This window comes from Delphinus delphis, chromosome 4, assembly GCF_949987515.2.
Source record: "Delphinus delphis chromosome 4, mDelDel1.2, whole genome shotgun sequence".
Classification (NCBI taxonomy): domain Eukaryota; kingdom Metazoa; phylum Chordata; class Mammalia; order Artiodactyla; family Delphinidae; genus Delphinus; species Delphinus delphis.
Genome location: NC_082686.1, coordinates 66,140,217 through 66,160,137, shown reverse-complemented (window position 1 = coordinate 66,160,137; position 19,921 = coordinate 66,140,217). Strand labels below are relative to the sequence as shown.

General features: G+C 42.1%; 1 pseudogene; it reads left to right on the top strand.

Moving 5' to 3' along the window:
• The first annotated feature begins 239 nt into the window (after window positions 1-239).
• LOC132424399 (archaemetzincin-2 pseudogene) lies at window positions 240-8,253 on the top strand (annotated as a pseudogene).
• Window positions 8,254-19,921: the final 11,668 nt, after the last annotated feature.

Sequence of the window (19,921 nt, the reverse complement as noted above, 5' to 3'; positions counted from 1 at the left end):
GGGCGGGTGACGTCGACGCCCGGCGGGAAGACGGTGATGACGTGAGGGTGATGGGGGTGAAGGCACCTGCACCACGCGCTCCTGCCCGGACCCAGACATGCCGGTTCTGGTGAGGCAGAAACTTGAGAGGAGCCGTCCTCTCCCTGAAGCCTCGTGGTGGAACAGCTGTCTGACCCGTTCAAAGGGAAGGATGAAATCTCTTCACACGCACGCGATGTGAATGGAAGAGGCCTGTCACTATGCGAACAGTACGGCACTCTGAACACAGACTAAAGACAGCTCTCATCTCAAAGAACCCAGCGCTTGTGTCACAGTATGAGAAGTTAGATGCTGGGGAAAAGCATCTGATGGACGAAGCCTTCCGGCCAAACAGTGATTCTTTGGACCCATTACTTTGCATTCGCAGTCAGACTGGATAACCTCCCATCCTGAGGCTCCCCAAGACTTTGAAGAGTTTTTCAATGATCATTACAGAAAGACACCCTCTCCACAGAAGCATAGTATTTATATACAGTGCATTGGATTGCTAGGAAACACCAGAAGTATCAGTGAAGAATATGTGAAATGGCTCAAGGGCTACCGTGAAGCATTTTTCTATGGCTTGACGGTAAAACTCCTAGAACCAGTTGCTGTCTCTGCAACGAGATGTTCCTTTAGAATCAATGATAACACACAGAACCTACGGATTCATGCAGGGCAGATCCTGAAGTTCTTAAAAAAGAAGAAACCTGAAGATGCTTTTTGTGTTGTGGGAATAACAATGATCGATCTTTACCCAAGAGACTCCTGGAATTTTGTCTTTGGACAGGCATCCTTGACAGATGGTGTGGAGATATTCAGCTTTGCCAGGTGCGGCAGTGATTTTTACAGCTGACACTACAAAGGCAAACTGAAGAAGCTGCAGAAGAAATCTTCAAGTGACTACTCAGTGTTTGATAATTATTACGTTCCTGAAGTGACTAGTGTTTTGCTGCTTTGGTCCTGTAAGACTTTAACCCATGAGATTGGACATATCTATGGACTTCGGCACTGCCAGTGGCTCACATGCCTGACGCAAGGCTCCAACCACTTGGAAGAAGCTTACCAGCGTCCCCTCGACCTTTGCCCCATCTGTTTACGCAGAGTGCTATCGGCTTCCACCTTAAAGACAGATACAAAGGGACACGGGTTCCAGCCCTGGCCCGGGAAGATCCCACATGCCGCGGAGCAACTAAGCCCGTGCGCCACAACTACTGAGCCTGCACTCTAGAGCCCATGAGCCACAACTACTGAGCCCATGAGCCACAACTACTGAAGCCCGCGCACCTAGAGCCTGAGCTCCGCAACAAGAGAAGCCACCGCAATGAGAAACCCATCCACAATGAAGAGTAACCCCTGCTTGCAGCAACTAGAGAAAGCCCACGGGCAGCAATGAAGACCCAACGCAGCCAAAAATAAATTAAATAAATAAATAATAAATTTACTTTAAAAAAAAGACATGCACCATAATATTCATTGCAGCACTATTTACAATAGCCAGACATGGAAGCAACCTAAGTGTCCATCAACAGATGAATGGATAAAGAAGATGTGGCACATATATACAATGGAATATTACTCGGCCATAAAAGGAAATGAAATTGAATTATTTGCAGTGAGGTGGATGGACCTTGAGTCTCTCGTACAGAGTGAAGTAAGTCAGAGAGAGAAAAACAAATACCATATGCTAATACATATATATGGAACCTAAAAAAACTGGTTCTGAAGAACCTATGGGCAGGACAGGAATAAAGACACAGATGTAGAGAATAGGCTTGAGGACACGGGAAGGGAGAAGGGTAAGCTGGGACGAAGTGAGAGAGTAGCACTGACATATATACACTACCAAGTAAAATAGATAGCTAGTGGGAAGCAGATGCATGGCACAGGGAGATCAGCTCGGTGCTTTGCAACCACCTAGAAGGGTGGGATAAGGAGGGTGGGAGGGAGATGCAAGAGGGAGGGGATATGGGGTATACATATGCATATAGCTGATTCACTTTGTTATACAGCAGAAACTAACACAACACTGTAAAGCAATTATACTCCAATAAAGATGTTAAAAAAAAAAGGCAAGAAATGAGAAATAAAAGAACAAAGCACAAGAGGACAGATAGGAGAGAAATAGCAAGTGTTAGACTTAAACTGTATCATTAAGTATTAATTATTTTAAATGTCAATGGTCTATGATCCAATTAAAAGACAAAGTTTGTCAGAGCAAATAAAAACACAGAAACCAGCTAAATGCTATTAACCAGAGCCACACATTAGAGAGAAAGATGAGGAAGATTGAAAAATAAAAGGATGAGAAAAGATATCCTACCCAAATACTAATCAAAGTAAATCTTATGTTGTGAAATTAATATCAGACAAAGTAGATGTTGAGGTAAGCAGTATTGCTAGAGGTCAAAGGGAACATTTCATAATTAAACATATTTTAAAACATTACCCATTTCTATCTTCCTTTCTTTTGTTAAGTGCTATAATTTTCTAATAATGGAATAACTATATTCAGGTAAGATGATGACTCCAAAATGCTGTGTCATTTCAAGCACAAAAATATGATGAAACTAATTTTTTTAAAAATTATTGCCCATCTATGCATGCCATTAGACTTTTAAGAGAGACACCTTTGAAAATGTTAGGACTTACATTTGCTGATCACCAAAGATTTTATTTGTTCCTATATAGCATTAATGTGCAAAACTACTTATTGCATCTGTCCTGTTTAATAGTCTGCTTCCCTTTCCTCTTTATTCTTCTGAAGTCACGGGTAATGAATTCACTCAGAAAACAGGAGTGAGTTAGCACTCATCAGCTATTATGTGTCTTGATGAGAGTTCGGACATTACCTGTCTTTAAAAAAATAACTACTGTAGCTTCGCGTTCAGCTATTTTTTTCTGGATATGCATCTAGCTTCTAATATACCCTTAAACAGAAGGTAATAAATGTAAAGCTATAGAACTTTGTATAAATGTCAGGTTCTGTGATTATTTTTCACCAAACTCAGAACGCCATCATTCAGAAACCACATATGATTCAGTGAGGTGCTTTTGCTCATAAAAACCATTTAGTTTCTCTCGGGGAGCTGTAGCCAGAGGAAGAGACACTCTCTAAACATTGAACCAGGAGCTGTTCAGGTAGAACACTGGGGAGGACACACAGAATGTGTCCATCGTTCAACAACTTCATTTGAATCAGAACCAGTAACAAAATAACAACAAAATGGAGGGGCCGTCATTTCCAAGCTTTGATGTCTTATAAGCTGGTGGAGCTAAAATTTACTGTAACTGTAGGCACACTGAAACCGGGAGATCTGAGAAGGTGTGGCCACGGTGTAGGGCCCTCAGAGGAGGGAGTGGTTATCAAAACGCAGAGGAAGCATCCTGTGCAGAGAGGAGCTAAGACTTTTGGTTGGTGGAGCAGGAGAGAGCTGGGGAGGAGAGCAGAAAAACCTTTGCCTTACTCTCCTTCCTTTTTCACACCTCCTGCCAATAATCTCTACTGGCCAAACACAATGGGAAACCAGCAAGCAAGTTGGTGCAACCTTTGTGGGAACAGAGTAAGATGGAGAAGTGTATAGAGGGGATCTGGAGGAGCACAGGGAAACTATCTGGCACGGGGGCTGTCACAACTGTCTAGATAAGAGACCACTTACTGAATTTGAATCTCAGCTCTGCCATAAACTGTGTGCTGTTTGACTTTGTGGAAGATGCTTAACTGCTCTGAGCCGCAGTGTCCTATTCTGTTAAAATGAGAGGAATATCCTTACCTCACAGATTATTGTGAGGATAAGGTTAACGTGTGTCATTTAGTGCAGTGCCTGGCACACAGTAAGTGCTAGATAAATAAGTTACTTTCCCTTCTTCGTTGAACTTATACTCTTCTTGCCTCTTTTAAGCCAAGCCTAGAGATCTACTTTCTTTTTAACATTAGCATGCTTTAGAAAGATCCTCTTATTCGTAAAGGCCGTGGGGAAGAGTTAGGATCATTCCTATGTCAGGTACATTACAGTTATAATTGCTTTGGATCATGGTATTATTTAAGCAGAAAAACATTTATTTTTAATTCTTCAGAAATGCTGTGCACACTACAAGGGACTAATTTGGCCCTTAGCAAATAATTCAACATAAATTACCACCTATTTACCAGAAGCAGCAGTTTATTTCCTAGGACCACTAGACACTGACATCAGCTGTACCCTATTTGTTTGTGTCAGGTAATGCGATACTCTGCATGCAGAACACTTCATTGGATAGCCTTTGGGGGAAGCTCAGAAGATTTTCTATAAGCCAATTGCTCATTCCAAGGATTAGAAGAACATTTCTTATTGTAAACTACACACAGATTTGCCAGGTCATTTCCAAGTTCTGATGGAAAGTCTATAATGTATTCTTATAGTCATCTAATGTCTTTATCCATGATCCCTCAGGCTGGAATGTTTTCTGCTATTCCATTCACCCAGAGTAATTCTAAAACAATGATGGTTGCCCTGCTGACTGGGCCTCCAGAGGAGTCTGGAGCATGCCCAGACTACAGGCTTTCCCTGTGGGGTGCTCTGATGAGGTGCGGCGGGTGGGGGGGGGGCGTACTGAGTGTACTCAGTGCAGTGTTGAGAAAGACCCACAAAATGATAATAATGCTTACATGTGTATCCACTTCCCACTTAGCAATTTCACAGCCATTATGCCAGTTGAGGTGGGTAGGATAATTACCTGCTTGCTCTTTTCAGATGAGAAAACTGACTTTCAGGGATGTTAAGTAGCTTGCCCAAGGCCTTCCAACAATTTGGGTTGACACAAGGATTAGAATATAGGTCTAAAGAACTTGTCTAAGGATGAAAAAGCAAACTTACATGCCAGAGTCACTTGCTAACTGCCTGGTCCCTGTAAAAGAATGAAACAAAGACCACCAGAGCTTTAACAGTAAAAAAAGAAAGCAGAGTAAAGTTTATTTCTTTGCCTGACAAGAAAACACTCATCAGTTAAAAAAAAAAAAAAATCCAGCGACTAGTTTGCTGAGGGGAAAAAGTCAGAATTTGTAAGTGCTTTAGAAAGGTAGAGGGGATTCAAGGTGGTTATGCTAAGTAAGCGTTGAAAACTAATTCTTTGGATAGAATGGAGCCAGACCCTAGGTCTTAACATGATCCATTAAAACCAGCCCCACTGTCCATTGATATGGAGAGTCTTTAGTTAGGCCCAGTGAGGGTCTGGTTGCGGGCTCACTAGAAGTTGATGTTCCTTTTTCAGCTTCAGCTGGTTACAATAGTTAAAGACGGCATTCAGTTTTGACATCTTCTCAAACTCTCAAAATTCTCAAATATTTATCGGAATTACTCAGAGGGCTTGCTGAAACAGATTGCTGGCCCTAACCCCAGAGTTTCTGATTCAGTAGGTTTGGCATAAAGCCTGTATTTCTAACAGGTTCCCAAAGAAAGTTTTGTGGCTGTCCAGGGTCCATGATTTGAGAACTACTATCCCAGACACATGATGCTATAAAGGAGGGGTTTTCATTTTATACCTCTTTGATATCAACGTCCTCTTTGGGATCTAACTACCAGATGACTCCTTTGCGCCCAGGAGGGACGGAGGTCTCTTCTGATAATAACCTTCATGTTCAACTTACAGAAGACCTGCCTTTCTTCCATCAATAGTTTTCAGAGGAACTATTTTTATGGGGGAGGAGGGGATAAAGAAATTGCTCATAAAATCTAAAGTCAACACACCTTCATACCACAAACTTTATCTATTTATTTCCCTTCCTGGTGGGGAATCAGTAGTGAATTATTTGACTTGCCTTTTTAAAAAATAGCATTACATGCATTGATTCAATCTCATTACATTTAGTTTGCTTTTATTACCTTACCCTCCCTGACCAGTAATCACATTTTTCCATCCTCATAACCTTTTCCCATCTGATTTTTGATGAGTGTACAATCTGATTTATTTCTGCTGTGATTCAACCTTACACTTCTCCAAGCTTACAATTCTCCTTGTAAGAATCCAGTGTTCTCCATTTACACCTTCACTGTTCCTTTGTTAGGCACATATCCTAAGTAAATAGTAGTTATTTGTGTACCTGTTTGTGTCTTCCAGTGGACTGGTGTCTACAGAGAGAAGGAGCTTATTAGAAGGCTTTGTTTTCCTCATACCACTAGTCCAGGCCCTACTCATAATAGGTGCTTAATAAATACTGGTTTCAATTTGTTGGCAGGTCTTAATGAGATATGCCTTAGCTGATTCTTCTTTTTTAATTCATATAAGTAAAATTCACACTTTTTGGCATACAGTTCTGCATCATGACAAACATAAAAAGCCCTGTAACCACCACCACAATTAAAATACAGAACAGTTCCATAACCCTAAAAGACTCCATCATACATGCTGCCTCTTTGTAGTCAAAAACTCCCCTTTCCCTTAGTCCCTGGAGACCACTGGTCCATTCTTTGTCCCTGTAGTTTTGCCCTTCCTGATTGTTATATAAAGGGAATGGTGCAGTGTGTAGCCTTTGGATATGGCTTAGTTCACTTAGAAAAGTGCTTTTGAGAGTCATCCATTTCAGTGACTGTATCAGTAGTTAATTCTTTGTTGCTGAGTAGTGTTCCACTGTATGGATGTTCCACAGTTTGTTCATCCATTCACTAGCTGAAGGACCTTTGGGTTGTTTCCAGTTGTAAATATTTGCATACAGGTTTTGGGTGAACATAAGTTTTCATTTCTCTTGGATAAATAACTAAGAGTGGGATTGTGGGGTAATATGATAAATCTATGTTTAACTTTTTAAGAAACTGCCGGAGTTTCTTATAAGGTAGCTGTACCACTTATCAGCAATATATGAGTTCCTGTAACTTTGTCAGTTTGTTTTGCTTTAGACATTCTAATAGATGTATGGTATTTTGTCATTGTGGTACTAATCTGCATTTCCCTAACAAGTAATGATACTGAGCACCTTTTCATGTGCTTATTTGCCATCCATGAATTATCTTCTTTAATGAAATATCTGTTCAAATCTTCTGCCTATTTTTTAATTGAGTTGTTTGCTTTCTTACTGTTGAGTTTTGAGAGTTCCTTATATATTTTGGATAAAAATCCTTTGTCAGATATGTGATATGGAAATATTTCCCCCAGTCTATAACTTAACTTTACAAAGCTTTAAATTTTGATCAAGTTCCATTTATTAATTTTTTTCTTTTGGGAATCATGCTTTTGCTACTCTAAGAACTCTGTGGCTAACTTAAACTCACAAAGATTTTCTCCTATGTTTTCTTCTCAAAGTTTTATAGTTGTACCTTCTTATTTAGGCCCATGATCCATTTTGAGTTAATTTTTGTATAAGTTTGGAGCATGGTTTAAGGTTCACCTTTATGCATTTGGGCATCCAATTGTTCCTGCACCTTTTGTTGAAACAACTGTCCTTCCATTGAATTGCATTTGCCCTTTTGTCAAAACCCAATAGACCATATTTGTGTGGGTCTATTTCTGGATTCTCTATTCTGTGTTACTGATCTGTATACGTATCTTTTTACCAATACCACACAGTTTTTATTTTAAAAGACTTTTTAGGGCTTCCCTGGTGGCGCAGTGGTTGAGAGTCTCCCTGCCGATTTAGGGGACACGGGTTCATGCCCCGGTCGGGGAAGATCCCACATGCCGCAGATCGGCTGGGCCCGTGAGCCATGGCCGCTGAGCCTGCGCGTCCGGAGCCTGTGCTCCGCAACGGGAGAGGCCACAACAGTGAGAGGCCCGTGTACCGCAAAAAAAAAAAAAAAAAGAAAAAAAAAACCATAAAAAGACTTTTTAGGAAGTCTTGTAACCAGGTACTAAGAATCCTTCAACCTTGATTTTTTCCAAAATTGTTTTTATTACCAACCCTCCCTAGTCGGTCCCCAACAAGGGTCTTTCTGCCTGGTGTCACTCATGCCAATAGAATGAGACCCAGTTCGGTTCAGAAGCAAAGGAAATCTTTATTCTTCGATCAAAGATTGGAGATGTGAGCTCACGCTCTAGAGCACATGCTCTCCCCAAAAAAGGCCAGCAGTGGGCGGGGCTGCTTTATATGGATCGCCTCCGTGGGGGAAGGGGGCGGAGCTCTTGCTTGGCAGATGCAGCTGTGGTGCTCACGCTCCAGATCACCCCAGACCACAGTGCGGGCCCAGCGTCTCTGCACAAGGTCCACCGGCTCTGGCGGCGGCGCTGGCGCTGGCGCTGCCGCTGCCGCCGCCGCCGCCATCTTGAATTGAGTCAGGTGCAGCGTCCCTGCACTCGGCCTGCTGAGCTGAGGTATTGGCGCAGCCATTTCACACTAGGAACTCTGGTCTGAAGTGCTGGGTGCAAAGCCTCTGCACGCTGCTCCCCCCGCCCCCCATGAGCAAGTGAAACTAGACAAAGCACAAAGGAAAAGAAAAAGGTAAGACTTTATCTTACTACCCAGCTTCTATTTTTATTGCCTGGGAATTGTTAATGGGCTTTGCCAGTTTGTCTCCTCTGTCTTTTGTCCTGCTTCTCATTCTTGAGGGTACTGAGGGGTGCAGGTCCATCTTCTGTAACTGCTTTCTGCTGAGGGCAAGGAGCGGAACTTCTCCTCAGCTGCTTTTAGATACATTTGATGGTCACCAGACGTCAGCCCTGACTGTTGGTATCCCTGAGTGACCATCTTTTGTCTAACCTTTTGGAGACAAAGGGCACCAGACAGTTTGAAAAAGTAGTGGTTACCAGTGGGGAGAGGGAAGGGGGAGGGGCAATATAGGGGTACAGGAGTAAGAGGTACGAACTATTAGGTATAAAATAAGGTGCAAGGATATATTGTACAATACGGGGAATATAGCCAATATTTTATAATCACTGTAAATGGAGTATAATCTTTAAAAATTGTGAATCACTATATTGTACACCTGTGACATATAATACTGGATATCAACTATACTTCAATAAAAATAAATAAATAAATAATACATGGCCCAAATACTAGCAAGAGAATAATGGTCACATGTCAATTTTCTTTCCTAAAAATGCAGGTATCTAGGTCTTTTGCCTGTAGGCAAAAGTGTGCCCTGATGTTGAGGGTCACTGCCATGGCCTGAATATCCCTGGTCACACTTCTGTTGTTTTTTGGAAGAGAAGCTTCGGGTCAGAGAGAGGTTCACATGAGTAGTCAAGGGGATTCATTGCCCCAGGTTGTTTCTCCAGAGGTTGGGGCTCAGGGGCCTCTTTGCTAGAGTGTGATGTACCCATGGAGTGATCCCTGCAACTTCAGGTTGGAAAGGGTGGTTAAGATTACCAAGTGGAGTCTGTTCTCCTTAGGAGTGAGTTGGTCTTGCAGACTGCCAGCTTTCTAGGTTTTTAGGTTCACCCAGGCTCCTGGCCGGAAGGGGTGCAGGGCAAGGTCAGTGGGTGCAGGCAGCACCTGGTTTTACCATATTTCATGAGGGTTTCATGGTTTCTCCTATCTGGAGGGTATACTTGAGTTGTCCCATTTCAAGGGGTTAAAGTGTCCCTTGTCTCAGGCTTGGGAATGGGTCTACCATACATGAGTTCAAATACACTAAACTTTAACCTGTCTCTTGGAGTTAACCGAATACTGAGCAGGGCAATTAGAAGCAACTTAATCCAATTTTCTTGAGTTTCCTGACATAGCTTGGCTAAGGCCTGTTTCAAGGTCTGATTGGATCTCTCTACTATCCCTGGTGATTGGGGTCTCCAGGCTGAGTGCAAGGTCCATTTTATGCCCAGGGCACTCGTTATCCCCTTTGTCACTTGAGAGACAAATGCTGGACCATTATCACTTTGTAGGGATCCTGGGAGCCCAAACCTGGGGATTATCTCTTTTAGTAATAATTTAGCCACTTTGGCTGCCAGCAGAGAACACTTCTACCCACCCTGAAAACTATGCGCTAGCACCAAGAGATACCTGAAGTTGCCTGATGCTCTCAGCATGACAGTGAAATCAACCTGCATTTTCTCCAGGATATGTTTCTCTGGTCTGATGGACCTTATGTGGGGACCTCTGGGGGGTCTGGTGCTGGGGTTGTTCACTGTGCAGATGGGGCAGGTCTCAACTATCCGACTGATTATACTTTTTACGCCAGGAGTTACCATGACCTCAAATGACCAATTATATAGGGCTTCTCTCCCATAGTGAGTTCCTTGATGAGCCTCCCTGACGGCTTGACAAGCTGCAGTTTAGGGAAAGAAGTATTGCCCATGTTCATCAGGTAGGCACACATGGCCTCCTGGATCTCTACTGAAGCTCCATTTTCAGGCTCTAATTCTTCCTTTGTGTAGATTGGGGAATAATTGGATGGATCTGGCCTTCAAGGTATGAGGGGTCGTTGCCAAGTTACTGTTTCTAGGGCCACCCTTTTGGCAGTTGCGTCTTCCTTGTTTCCCTTTATAACCTCTGCATCCCCCTTTTGGTGACCCCCTGCAATGAATCACTGCCACTTTTTGGAAGCTGTACTGCTTCTAAGAGTGTCAGTATGCTTATGCCATGTTTCACCTGTTTATTCTCCACAGTAAGCATACCTCTTTCCTTCCAAATAGCCCCGTGTGTGTGTGTGTGTTTGTTTGTAGGATGGCCTATGCATACTGAGAATCTGTGTAAACATTTAAGATCTTCCCTGACCTGAGCTCCAAGGCTCAAGTGAGGGCTGTCAGCTCAGCCTTTTGGGCTGAAGTCCCTGGGGGTAGTGCCTCTATGACTTTGGTCTGGGAGGTTAATGCGTATCCTGCTAGCCTTTTACCCTCCCCCATAAAACTGCTCTGTGAACCATTCCTCTTCGACATTTGGGAAAGGATCACTTCCTAGGTCAGGGCAACTGGAATAGATAATGTGTATGGTTTCTACACAGTCATGCTCCAGGGGCCCCCTTTCTATATAGTCACCCTCCAGGGTAGCAGGTGGCAGGATTTAGCATGTGTCAGGTTTTCGTGGTAACAAGTGGGTTGTCTAAAAGCATAGCCTGGACTTGAATCGACCTTCTGGGGAATAACCGTTCTGTTCCCTTAGAAGTTACTAAAGTGTGAACCTGGTGTGGAGTCCATATAATGATTGGCCGACAAACGTTAACTTTCAGCCTCCTTTAGCAGGGTGGTAGTAGCTGCTACTGCCCAGAGGCAAGGAGGCCATCCCTTAGCAATCTGATCCAATTGTTTAGAGAAATAAGCAACCACCCCAGTAAGGGGTCCCAGTTTTTGAGCTAATATCCCAAGGGTGATTCCTCTTCTCTCGGGAATGAAAAGGTCAAAGGGTTTAGCTAAATCTGGGAGGACCAGGGCAGAGGCCTGAAATAATGGCTTTTTTAATTCTTGAAAGGCCCCTTGGCACTCTGAATTACATTCAAAAGGATCATCATCTTTTCCTTTGAACATTTCATATAGAGGCCTAGCCATTAGACCATAGTTAGGGGTCCAGATAGGGCAAAAACTGACCATCCCCAGGAAACCTCTAAGCTGTCTTCTAGTTTTAGGAGAGGCAGAACTGGAAATGGCTTATTTTCTTTCCTGGGGTAGGCTTCTCTGACCTTCTGTGAGAATGAAGCCTAGGTAGGTCACACTAGTTGGTGACCTGTTGATGGGCCAACTTTCCCCGTCTCCCAGCTGGCATTGGGGCCGGGCTGTATTACATAGAAGACCGAATGTTCCTGCAGGATGCACCCTAACAGGCGGTCCTTCGGTATAGTGGACGTTTGGTTCCCCGTACCTTAGATGCTCTGTTTTGGATTTGTCTCCCACTACTGAGGGGGCGGTTGGAGTGATTTATTGGCACACATTTGGCACGTGATTTGACCCGAATAAGATTTCCAGTTCAGGAAATTTGGAACCAGCACCAAACTGTTAATGGATTCCTCAAAAGACCAAAATACGAGATGTCCAAATGGCATGGCCTCGATATAACTGGGGGTCCCCCTTGAATTTGTAACGGCCTGTGCTTGAGATAGTTAGTCCCCCCCTCAGTCAGAACATCCCAGAGGAAGTTAGACAGGACCACCTCTGGGCCAGAGCAGCTTAGCCACATTAGTTCCTGACCCACCTGGTCCGTTAGGGAGTGGCACAGCTATCTGAGGCAGCGGTCTTCTCTTTCCTCCTTTTGGCCAAAAAGTTTTCTGACTTCTCATCAGGTGAGAGCTAAAGACATGAGGGGTTCCCATAGGGTACTCACCGGATCACTGGGGAGGGAAGCCCCTGGAACCTTGGTCAATAAAGAATCGCCCAAGGTTCGCCTCATAGGCAGAAGAGGGCAGAGGTCAGGTGGTGGGTGTTTCCTGTTCTTGTCAGCAGCTCACAGGGCTTCCCGATAAAGGAGTTCCTGGTCTTATGAGTGGCTCACAGGGCTCCCCAGCCCAGGCTCCCCAGCCCATTTCAGAGAAACTAGTGCTGGAATTGGTCAAGTCACCAGTCGCACACCTACACTGGGACCCTTTCTCACTCAGGCATCCCTCATGGCTTTCCCCGAACAGCTCATTCCGTTTTGTCAGGCGGTCCTTACTACCTGGGCCTCTTCCCAGTCTCACCTTTGCGAACCTCCCAAAGCCTTCACCATCCTCCCGCTGGAGCCAGGGTAAGCCTGGAGCCTAGTGGATAGGTGCAGGCAAAAAGGCCACAGTCCATCCCACCTGTGGTGTCAAAATTTGTTCCCGATCCTTTTGAGTTGGATCCCAACAAGGGTCCTCCTGGATGGTGTCATTTGAGCCAATAGAAGGAGACTGAGTTCGGGCCAGAAGCAAAGGGAAGCTTTATTCTTTCATCAGAGAATGGAGAGGTAACAAGCTTATGCTCTAGAGCACTTGCTCTCCCTGAAAGGCCGTGGGAGGGGCTGCTTTATAGGGATCTCAGCAGCAGGGATAGGGGTGGAGTTCTCGAGGGTCCAGGCACAGCTGAGGTGCCCATGCTCCAGATTGCAGTGCGGGTTCAGCATCTTTGCACACGCACACCCCCAACTGAGGTGTTGGCGCAACCATTTCGCACTAGAAACTCTGGTCTGGAGTGCCAGGTGCGAGGCCTCAGCACGCAGCACCCTCTGAGCAAGTGAAACTAGACTAACCACAAAGGAAAAGGAAAAGGTTAGACTTTATTTTATTACCCAGATTTTATTTTTATTTCCCAGGAATTGTTAACAGGCTTTGCTGGTGACATTTTTACTATTTTAATTTCTTTGCCTTTCCATATAAATTTTAGAATCAGGTTGTGAATATCTGCAAAAAATTCCACCCTCAGTTGATTCTTAACTTATACCATTTACAGTGGCTAGCCTACGGTTCTCAAACTCCAGTGTGCTTAATAATTATAAAACGCACATGCCTGGGCCCAACTCTGAATATTCTCATTCAGTAGTTCTGCCTTTTTGAACACTGTCCCTAAGATGAGCTAATGTAGGTGGTCATGGACTATGATTATGTCCTAGCTTCCCTGGAACCTAGGAAATGCTCCACAAGCTTTGAGGAATCTTATAAATATTACATCCACAAACTTGGTGAAAGGACACGGCATTGGGTTCACAGTTAAACCTAACAGCTGTTACTATATGTTATACAATATTGTGGCCAGTCAGTATTGTCCAGCCAGTGCTGGAACACAAACCAGAACCTCACAGATGTCTAACTACCCTGCTTTAGATGATGAGAAAAATGATGTGGATTTCCTTATCCTGTGAGTAGCTCCTCTGTGGTAGGTATTCCATGGACCACTTCCATGAACATTTTCTTATACTCGGGGCAGAATTCTTACACCATTCTCAGACAAGGAAAAACTGGATTGGAGGGATTCACAAGGTAAGTGAGAGAGTTGCAAGGAGAAGCATTAATCAAATGAATAGATTCTCTAGAGAAAAATTAGATTAACGACCATAAATATTACCTTTGTTGTACGTTGAAATACGAATAGACCAACTTGCTCAGGGAATTGGACATTCTTGTTAATTTAATTTTCTGGGTAATGGGAGATGGAAGGTTAACTGAAAAAACCTTCCAGTAGAAAAATCTTTCTAAAATGAATTAGTGTACTTTCCATGTTAATTTATTACTAAGCATTCACTGCTTTGCTTATTTCCTAAGGGTAGGAAATAACAATTTACAAAAACCAAAGTGAATTTAAGAGGCTTCTCACAGGTCCCTAGACCGAGAGACTCACTGAATAGTCCTGGCAAACAGGTGGGAAGAAATACATTATTGTAGAATGCCACTGGGGAAGTGAACTCCTTTCCAGGTATTAATTGCTTTGCTTATAGGCCAAAGCTGCTTAGAAAGGGGGAGGGGAAAGTAACAATTTAGAGGAAAACCAACCTTCAGTCTTAAAAGAGCCTTCTCAGAAGCCCCAGAATCAGCAGCCCTTGTGAAAAGGTCCAGCATATGGCAATATTGGTTCCCATTGGGAGAAGCAAATAGGAGAGCCCACCACCCGGCACAGGACACTTCTTGGTCTTAAATTTTATCAAGTAACCACCTATTCTTGACTCTTCCTTTAAGTCTTCTTGAGGCACCATAGGGAGGCTTGATAATCTTTCACTGGGCAGTGTAGTCTAGGGGTTCCTAGGTGGGCTTGGACCAGGATGCCTACATCTACAGCCTGGCTTCACCTTTTGTTGGTTATATGACCTTGGAAAAGTCGTTGCACTTCTCTTTCCCTCAGTTTTACTATCTGCAAAATGGATGAAACAATAGTACCTACCTCAGAGTTTTTTATTGTAATTAGCAAATGAGTTCATGTATAAGATATGCAGAATAGTCCGTGGATAGTAACCAGTACTTACATGTTAGCCACTACTAATAATAAAATTCTTTATTTATGAGGAAGGATTTAAGACCAAGAAAGCATACTTTCTGAGGCAGACGTTGTAGGACTTGGAGTACGGGTGCTGTGCCTCTTTTTGCCTGAATTGCTACCATATATTTGTTGTATGTAAACAAGGTGGTTAGGTCTGCAGCATAGCTGCAGCTTTCCCTGCCCAGTTATGCTTCTTCCCTTCTCTCCTTTCACAGGTGTCAGACCTACCTCCCAGTCTGAAACCTTTCCCTGCCCTAGCCTGCTTCCACCCCCTTTATCTTGACTCTTGAACTCTCGACTCTGTCCCATTATGCTTCCTGGAGGACCCAAACTGACACACTGGGCTCATTGGCCCCCAAGAACACCTCCGAGGACAGAGCCCCCTGGGCCCTCTCGTGAGAGGCAGTATCTCACACTGAATCCTCAGCAATGAACCCTCAGACAGTGGACACTGAGCTGCTGGATGGGGAGGGTTACAGGCAGAGGACTGAATGTACCAGCACTATCTTAGCTCTTCCACTTGGAAGTTGTGCCTTTGGAGGATTAAGAAGATTACTGGAAGTGAATAGGTATCTCAGAAGATGGTGTCAATATTTTTCTTCTCAACTCTGATTTATAATACCAAAATGACAGATTCCCGGCAAAGCAAGGGACGCAGGTTAGGAAGATTAAAAAAAAAAATGTTTTAGGGACAAAGCTTACTAGCCAAAGGGCTCCACATGAAGTTTGAAGGGAAGGGAGAAAAAGGCTCAGAAGAAACTTCTAAATCACATGAATGGAAGTTATTATGAATGACATAGAAAAAAGATTCACAGTGGAAGAAAGAGAAGCCCAGTAATTCTAAGAAAATAACAGAGAACCAGACTGGGAATAATATTTAAGGCTCAATTATTCATGTTTCAATGTATAAGGTAATACAATATAACTGAGAGTTTAAGATAAGCAAATTGTCCCAGGTTGGATTTCTCAGGAAACAAGCACTGAGACAGAGATTAGCTTGCAGGAAGTTTATTAGGGAGTGCTCTTGGGATGAATACCTGTGAACGGGAAGGAAAGAAGCAGAACTGATCAGAGGGAGAAGTGGAGTTTCTGTGCCATCTCAATGGAATGTCTCAGCCAACCTTGTTGAGGATGACCCTCAGAGCTATCCTGAACTGAGGCAAGAAGGCCTGGCCTTTATCCCCACATCAGTCAGTCATTGGATGCAGGCCACCCTGGAAGGGGCATGGCCTTGGGAGATGAGGCAGCTCTCCCTAGCTGAGACAGTCCCCGAAGAGACTAACAGGTGAAGACCAGCTTCAGTGTCATTCCCAGTAGCTTGAGTAATAATTCCTTTATTCCTGAAGGGGAATGGGTGGCACATCATAGCATCCACCTCACAGATAAGTATAATTTCATAGATCTTACTGAGACTTGCGGAAATGAAACTGGTTTAAGCAATGAAATGGTATGTTTTTCAATGTAAACATATCTGATAAAAATGGATATATAGTACCACCATATATATATAGTGTCAAAACTGCAAATGTATGGAATCCACAAGTACAGTATACAGCATATGGAGAGGATTAAATGAGAGTGATAGAGTACTGTCATTTGTGGGAACATGCTAAGAATGCCAGGCTCAACAGGAGGCTGCTTCCCTAAATCAAATGATAAAAATGTCACAGAGGCAGGAAGTAATATTGTTATTTACTTCAACTACTTGGATGGCTGTTCAAAATCTCTACAACAATCTTAGAATTTAATACATCCTTGACTTGCCTTCCTAATAATTTCATCTTTAAAAAAGTACAAGAAGGAATGAAGAGAACTGCTATGCTAGACTCAATCTGACCAGCAAGGAAGGATTTGTTGGTGATGTTTATATAAAAGAAATCTTTTAACAAACTTGAAATAAAATGCAGTCCTTGCCTTCCTGAAGAAGAAAGAAAGGAATCATGTCATTCTAGAATCTGTAATAGAAAAAAAAAAAAAGAACCTTTCATCATAATAGACATGTAATTGAGGCTTTAGGAAAACAAACTTCAACAAGTTCATGGAAATATAAATATAACCCCAAGGCCAGAGGCAGTAAAAAGGACGTTGGTTTTTCTTAATTGTGAAACTGAGAAAAATTAAACTTTGTACTATACTAATTACCTGCAGAAGCCAATTTGATCCAACATGGAATTCTCCAATGAGTCTGTGTTTTGAAGTGACACATACAAAAGATGAAAGGTCACAAACCAAGATGAATAAAAAAGTTATAAAAACATTGTAAGAAAGTGACAGAAGGCAAAAATCCAGAATGAGGTGAGGAGTGCTAAATGGTAAGGACCACAGAAAGGGCTTTAAAAACACACACACAGTTTGAAGCAAGATGAAGGAACAGATAAGCTGACTGCTTAGAGAAGATTCTGTTAAACAATAACGGAGAAAAGGCAAAGCTACTCAATTGCTTCTTTCTTCTCCAATAAGGAACATGATCTTCAAACTGAGAAGGGTATAATAGATATCACAGTGAATAAATTGAAGCCCAATCTCAATGAGGAGAGAGTCAGAGAGAACTGGTATGCAGGCTTTGCAGGTCTCAGGGAAATAGAAAATAGGACAGGTGCCAGAAATCTAAGCCAGGCAAAAATACAGATTTTCTAAAAGGAGAAAAAATGGATTATGGAATCTATAGAGTGAGCTTAGCATTACTTTCTGCAGTATTCTAGAATGCATATTACATAAACGTTTGTGAACTAAGCGTTAAGACACTGAATTTACTTCATGTTATTTTCCGATAGAGCTAAAAGATAGATAGAATGTAAGAATACCAGGCATAATTAATCTTTTTTCAGCACGATATTTTGCAAAGATGCTCATAATAATTCGTTTGAACAAGATGGAGGGATGTTGCCCAGTTTGTACACTGGTTAGAGGGATCCACTGCTGACCAGACAATTGCATTCAAATGTCTGTTCATTGATCCATGTCCATCATAGAGGAAGGCCTCTAAGGCTGTAATGTGTAGCTCTGTACATGTTCTTTTCCTATTCAACACTTTTTTGGGAAGGTGCATATGAAGACACTATAAAACAGAGTAAAGAGAATATTGTGAAAAGAATGAGAAATTCATAGAAAAGGAAATAGCTCCTCAGCTGCATTAGGAATTGGAGCAATTCAGGTTAGTAAAAATTAAAGGAATTTGTACTAATCAATGTTACTGAAAGTGTGGGAGAATGCTCCCCTTGTGCACATTGGCAGGAAGATACATTGGAAGGCCTTTTTGCAGGACAATTTTCGCATTTGTTATCAACATTTGAAAAGCATATACCTTTTCAATTCCATTTCCAGGTACATAGCCTAGAGAAATTCCCACAAGTGTATCCAAAGAATCAGGTACAAGGTATTTGTTACAGTATTTTTTTAATAGCAAAACGGAAAGGCAAGTTTAATGTCTATCAACAAGAGGAAAGTTAAATAAGTAATACACATCCCTACAATGGAACACTGTGCATCAGATAAAAAAATGACTAGTATATGTAAATGCTGAAATGGAAGGACTCTAAAATATATTATGAAGTGAAATGGCAAATTTCAGAAAAACAAGTACAGTATGATATCCCACAAAATGAACTATTTCTAGGAGTAAAGAAGTGCATGGGAAAAGTCTTGAAGAATACATTCCAAGCCACATTGGGTGAATGCCTCTGGAGAGGAACATGGGGTTAGAGGAAGAAGGGCCAAAGGGGATGTTCACTTAATCTATGGTGTTTGGTTTTATGCAATGTTATTTAGCATGTTACTGTAAAATTAAAAATACATTTAAAATTTTTAATTAAAAAATTAGATAATTTTAAAAATATGTAATATTTTAAAGAAAAAAGGCACAAGGCACTACTCTGAAGACATGTATCCTCTGTGCTTGCTAGTAAGTCACCTTGCTGCTCTGAGCTTCAGGGCTCCTGTGAGAAAGAGAATGAGCACTTCCCTGAGACATTGATGATAAAACGAGATAAAAACAACAAGGTTTCACAAACTTCACAGTGCAATGAAGTTTCTTATAATTAAGGTATATCCAAGTTGAAGTTTCAGTGGACCAGGGTTAGGAGGGTAAGCTAATAAATTGATCGAAATAGGGTTGAAATTATCTTAATGAATTGGAACAATTGGCCTCACACAACCAGAATAATGGACTAGGGAAGAGTATAAACTTTTATTTAAAGGTTTAGAACATGAATTGCATAAGTGTAGGATATAAGAAACCTAGTGTTAGAATCATCATTGTAGAAGCAGTTCTACGATGTATATGCTAAAAATACAGCATAATTTCAAGCCATATTAGGAGAAGCCTTGGGAAGAGAGATGTGGCCACAGTTGCCACTTGGGTCATCCACTGAGATTGACTGGTCTAAGCTTGTTGACCAGTTTGAAACACTGAAGTATGTATCATACAGGAACATAACAGGTTTCTCTGAACTTCTCTTCATTGAATGCCATACCATTTAGCATTTAATATTTCAATAATTTTCACTGTTGTTCCCATTATATTCTAAGCTCCTTAAGGGCACACACCATAGATCATACTTTTTCATTCCCTGTAAAACTTGGAGGAGAACTGAGCATATAAAAGACATTTAGTAAATATTGAACATAATAAAACAGATTTTAAAAACTGAAGATAATGCAGGCCCCGCATCCGTCATTCTGAGATCAGTGATCCCATACATGATTCTAAGAGTAGATGTAAGGCAGTGGTTGTACCTCTACTGCCAGTTGACTCTTTTGTTACTTTTATATGACCTTGTTTTCTTGGGGTGTTCTTTTTTTTTAAGCAGAGTACAGTGGAAATTTCAGTGGATTCATTACTGTATCATATTACTAAAGGTTTTATGTGCAGAGGATTTTATGTTACAGGTGACAGAAATAGCTAAGCCACCTGTAAGAATGTGAGAATAAGTTATCCATCAATCAGAAACAACTGGGGAAACAGCTATTTAAGCAAGAAAGCCCTTTATAGAGTTTTATGAGAATTCAGACAGGTACAATTTTTCTCTCTGTTAAAAAAATCCACTCAGGGTACTAATTTTAGCTTTCTCAGAGTTGTGATACTCTCAAAGGAGGAAATATGTCCATTGGAATATGTGGAAAGGTGGGAGCAGTTTTTACCACTTTG